General features: G+C 36.7%; 1 long non-coding RNA gene across 1 annotated transcript; it reads right to left on the bottom strand.

Annotated features, from left to right (window-relative positions):
• Positions 1-1,059: 1,059 nt before the first annotated feature.
• LOC124169033 lies at positions 1,060-1,870 on the bottom strand. The gene is made up of 3 exons (XR_006867022.1): positions 1,791-1,870; positions 1,453-1,644; positions 1,060-1,121 (listed from the first exon to the last, which is right to left on the bottom strand). It is a non-coding gene; the product is annotated as an uncharacterized LOC124169033 (long non-coding RNA).
• Between the last annotated feature and the right edge of the window lie 4,036 nt (positions 1,871-5,906).

Raw genomic sequence — 5,906 nt, 5'->3', positions numbered from 1 at the left:
AGGGTCAGCAACGCACAATATTCCTTTTTCCTTCCCATAAAACAACATTTGGAGTTGCAGTTGTGCATGGCATCTACCGCCCACTTTCCCACATTTGCTAATATAATTCTTGCATGTTTCAGATGTGGGACACTTCACCTTTACCACATATTCAGAACTAATCAGGTGATGCCACAAATTCAGGGAGTTCAGCTTTCAATAAAAGTCCTGTATTTTCAAAACTAACACCCAACTCTCGTCTTAATGACTTAATTACATCACCTTTTAGGTCCTTCCCCCTCTTCATTGCCCCTGTGATTTTAAAGGGTCGAGCACCCAACAGCTGCTCTGCCAGGGCACCACCACCATCCATCTTACAGTTAGCCTCTGTATAAATCATTGAGGCACCCACTCGTGCATACCTCAACTTACGCCACAGGTGACATGATGCCTGCCCAACAGTCAATGATGATGCTTGTAAACAAAGGGGCAGGGTCATTTTTGACTTAGCAAATTTAATGAAGTCCTCACAGAGCTCCTTGTGTAGGCTTTCGCGGTGTGGTGAGGATTCAGCAGACAGGTTTTCGGAGTTACTACCGCGTAGATTCATCTCTGCAGACGACAGTTTCGCCGGCATTGCAGCAGGCTTCTTGCACCGGCCTCCGACGGGGTGTTTAAGAGACGGGCGATACCACGGATCTCCACTTCATTGAACTGAAGAAGCCTGCTGTAATGGCGGTGAAACTGTCGTCTGCAGAGATGAATCTACGCGGTAGTAACTCCGAAAACCTGTCAGCTGAATCCTCATAGAGCTTATTGGTCAAATTTTGAGTTTTAAATAAAATGCCCAAATGAAATAAGTCCAACTGCTCAAGGGAGTGAGAGGGAGAGTTGTAAGCCAACATAACACATTGATCGTTATTTTCCCTGCAGTCCATCTATACCCGGTCCTTGAAATCACCAATTCCAAGACTTGGGTACAAAGGCTTCAAATTTCATAGATCAGTGGCCTTAAGGAGTTGGTTTCTCACGCCAGACAAAGGTGGTTTGCGCCAATAGCACTCAACTTCAATTTGGGAAGGCTCTAAGCTCTTTTTGTGGAGCCACACTAGGAAAGCCAAGGAAGGCATGCTTGCATCCCCCTTAAACATGAATTGGTAAACATTGCATCATTCATTGCACGTCATTCATCTTCCAGAAAAATAATTTACATTTTATTTTTTACAAATTATTATTTTACATATTACCATCGATTCTACTTGCATATTTCGTCTATTAAAAAAATCGGTATGCGTCTAAACTTTGATGAAATTACAATAAATGTAAGAGTTACTTGAAACCATTACAAATAAACATCATAACATAAAAGTACTTTTAAAGCCATTAACTGTGATCTCAGCTACTAATAAAGATATGCATGAATTAGTTAATAACTAGTATTAATGAATCATTACGCCTGAGCATTATAATTACCCGACGACGCTGTGCAATCGTGACAGGCAAGGCTCAAAATCGTCTTCGACGCTTCGTCGAACACCATGGTGGCATTACAATTTTTGGCCGTAACTTTACGTTCCAGAAAAACACTTCACCCGGCATAAATTATTAGATCTTTGTAATGGCACACGTCAAGTCGCCCTCTCAATGTATTCTTTTCTCATAGATCTGAAATAGAGATTCATAATGTAAACATTGCGAAAGGGTCACATGTATTATCACAACTTTGCTAATAGTGACGACCTACTGCAACAGAATTCACATGAAAACAATTTATATATTCATTTATCTTGTAAATAACATAAAATACTTACCGCAAAGCCTTTACATTTCGTATTTCAGCTGATGTTTACTTGTCACAGCTCATTAAGTACTCCATTATTATGGGAGAATCGACTTCGGGAAAATTTCCGGACTCCGCACGAATATATCCAGCTTCCATGCCGATAATTCTCTTAAGTGTGAAATAAAAACAGATAGTGTACTTCATTAAACTTGTACTACAGCGCAGGAGATGTATATCTCAAGGTAAATCCACTTTCCAGCGTCTTGAACTGATAAACACTTTGTTATGCCTGGTTACCATGCCACAGAACGGCATATATGACGTCACGCGTCATAAATACCGTAAAACGATATCATTATTTTCAGGGCGCTATTGTTCAGTTAATATGCGTCACTGAGGTTAAAGAGAAGTATACATATTGAATATTTTTGATTTTCTATGAGATACATGAGTTAAATTGCCTGTACAAAATCCTTGCAAGTTCTCCATTGTAAGCCCAGCCGTGGCCCAGCTCGAGTTGACACTTCACTACCGTGTTTGTAAACAAATCTCCAAGCAATTGTTGACAAACGGTAATGTCCGTGTTCCTGTCGAGGAATCGAGTAGTTTTAACTCATTTCCTTGGAATGATTTCAAATTAGTTTCAGTGAGCTCATCAACAAAGAGTTCCAGAATATGATTGATCTCCAAGAGAATCAAAGATGGTTGATTTAGCGAGCAAGAACTAAGATGCGGATGACTAAAACGAGGTAAATTCAAATAGTTCGTACTCTGCATGAATTCGAATCTTTTAAATGTGTAACAAACGAAGAAGAAATCACCAACTATCTATCTGAATATTTTAAGTCCTTGGACATACCTGGCTTACCAAGGCACGATTTACAGAAAAATGTAGTTTCTGTGTTCATGATCTTTCGAAGCCTAAACCAACCATAACTATCCAACGGAACGTGTTTGGTGATTAAAATAATTGGTAATGAATGTGATTCACGCTCTTCAATTCTTCACTCAAAGGAAAATTCAAAGGTGAGGAAGTCCTCATTTCGTAGATTCCATTATCTCAACTCATATGCCCTTTTGAGCTCTAACTTATTCAATTTCCAATTCGTGTTGCATTCGTGATAACGATTAAAAAAATCGCAAGGTCAGTGTTTCAGTTTTTGTGTTGTTTGTGCTCATGTGCCAATGAAAACCCATGATTATCTCATGGTCAATTTAACGTGCTATGTTCACGAGTCGATAAACCATCCTCTGTATTTCTTCCTTCGCTTCAATTGCGTAGCTAGGATAGTAGTCCAGGAAATGAAGCTCATAAAAGTGAAAAACCTTGCAATTTTTTCAAACTGAATCGATTTGCACCAAAATTTGGGATTAGACTAATTATACCCCCTACTTCAAAATCTATATTATGCCGAAGGGCGCTTTTTATTTTTTAGGGGTGAAAACTACCCCTAAAAGCTGGAACTTAAAAACTTATTTTTTAAAGCTAAATACGTGTCAAATTTAGTTTAAATTATTTGTAGAATTATTTTTTTGTTTGGAAAATAATTTTAAGGCGTTTCAACCCATAATAATCAACCCTTATTGGGGGTTAATGTAAAAAAGAATTTTCAAACTGAATCGATTTGCATAACAACTTGTGTTTATACTGATCATACCTCCTATAAAAATGTTTTTCAAACCGAATCGATTTGCATACATAGTTGGGATTAGACTAATCATACCCCCTTCTTCAAAATCTATATTATGCCGAAGGGCGCCTTTTATTTTTTAGGGGTAAAAACGACCCCTAAAAGCTGAAACTTAAAATATTATATTTTAAAGCTAAATACGGGTAAAATTTAGTTTAAATTATTTGTATAATTATTTTTTTTGTTTGGAAAATAATTTTAAGGCGTTTCAACCCATAATAATCAACCCTTATTGGGGGTTAATGTAAAAAAGAATTTTCAAACTGAATCGATTTGCATAACAACTTGTGTTTATACTGATCATACCTCCTATAAAAATGTTTTTCAAACCGAATCGATTTGCATACATAGTTGGGATTAGACTAATCATACCCCCTTCTTCAAAATCTATATTATGCCGAAGGGCGCCTTTTATTTTTTAGGGGTAAAAACGACCCCTAAAAGCTGAAACTTAAAATATTATATTTTAAAGCTAAATACGGGTAAAATTTAGTTTAAATTATTTGTATAATTATTTTTTTTGTTTGGAAAATAATTTTAAGGCGTTTCAACCCATAATAATCAACCCTTATTGGGGGTTAATGTAAAAAAAAATATTTAACCTAAAAATAAAAACTATTTTTCACATTGTATCTTCTTATTCACTTTCTAACTCCTTTTATTATGTATTCACTTTTTTCTCTCATGATTTTAATCACAGCACAGAAAAGATATAACAATAGGATAAACAGAACAAACTTCGTCATGGTAACATAAACAAATAAATGTACATTTATGTAGACCACGGTCTTCGAATATGAGAAGGTCTGGACACTCTCCGTTCAGGCATGGTCATTTAATGAAGCCGTTTCCCGTTGAGGCCGGTAGGGGCGCCACCTATCCTGAAGGGCAAGTTTCCTACGTATCTGTATACGATACTTCAGTAATTATGAACTAATTTATGGCAAAAATGAATATAAACACAGCGACAATGGTTACTAGTTAACAAGTTCATATGTACTTAACATCTTATAGCGAAAAATACCTAGAAATCGTTCTCATACGTGAATATTAATCAAATGGAAGGCGTTGGATTTCAGCTTCGTCTGCTTCCATACCTTTGTAAAATCAGTTACAGCCATAACGAAAGATTGTCAGCAGTTAAAACCTTATGTAGTGAGGAAAGGTATATTTAAGGAAATAATTATTTATAGCTATCTTGTGGTAAACGTTAATATAAGTTGTCATAGAAGCTACGTACGCACCATTGCCTCTGAGCCCATCGGCATGTTTCCACGGCCTTATAAGAATATAGATGTTATTCCTTGCTTTCAAACACTATTAACAAATATAATATCAGAAACGCAAACGGCTTCTTACCAAGGCCGAAGTGAAATACTTCTTATGAAGTGACGTGTGTTAATGTTTTTAATCTCCTGAGTCTCGATCAAGTGATAATAATAATGGCAGGGCACAGCAAACCTAAAAAATGATTCTATCCTAGGGACGTTTTGCGGGTATAGAATAGGCATATTTAATCGTTGAACGGGGTGAATAATTTCCGGAAGTACCATTATTACCGTTAAAGGCTATTTTATAACGATGCTTGCCTACTCACCAAAGGAATAATTTGAGATTTAAGGAAGTAAAATACCATATGAAAGATAAGAACGAAAGAGATTTTGCAAATAATTTCCGAATAAACTTCCACGAAAACAGTGCAATGGATATAATCCGAGGGATTCGCGGATGTCTGATCACTTTCAGGTGCTGGAAAATCTGAAATATTATCCCTCGCCCAAAAATAAGATGAGTAGTACGACAGCAAGGGTGCCGACTTACAAAAAATATTGGGGGGGGGGCCCAAACCGAGGACCTTGCCCCGGTAAATTTTATAAGTTGTGAAATTTAAGTTTTTTTAAGCATTTTAGAAGAGCCATATGATCAACATTAGAACCCTGATCACTCGAATCTCGATATCTGGATACTCCGGGGAAAATTGACTAGCCTGACACATTTTTTCCTCACGTCTGTTACGAATTTTTGGGGGGGCTCGGGCCCCCTCAGGCCCCATGGAGTTGGCGCCACTGTACGACAGAAACCACAGGCTAATACTGCTAATACGCGGTAAATGTACTTTTCACGAGAGTTGCACGCACCATCGATAACAGCTGCATTAAAAGAAATCATCGAAAGAGGTATTAAGAATGAAAACGATTCACATTTTTCCAACTTATATAATGTACACACACATCAAATCTACATTTCCAGAATGATTACACAATGCTATTGAAACTGAGATTATTTATACAATCAATGCAAGGTAATGTCATGAAAAATAAATTTTAAGTACTCACAATTTAACATTTCTATTAATTCTTTCTATTACTAATTTCTATTTCTAATTACCAATCATTCTAAGAGATTCAATTTAGTAGGAGAGAATGATGAATAATTGATGAAAGCCGTCGCAC

The sequence above is a fragment of the Ischnura elegans genome, chromosome 12 (assembly GCF_921293095.1).
Source record: "Ischnura elegans chromosome 12, ioIscEleg1.1, whole genome shotgun sequence".
NCBI lineage: Eukaryota > Metazoa > Arthropoda > Insecta > Odonata > Coenagrionidae > Ischnura > Ischnura elegans.
Note: the sequence above shows the minus strand (reverse complement) of the source record. Positions and strands in the feature narration are given on the sequence as shown.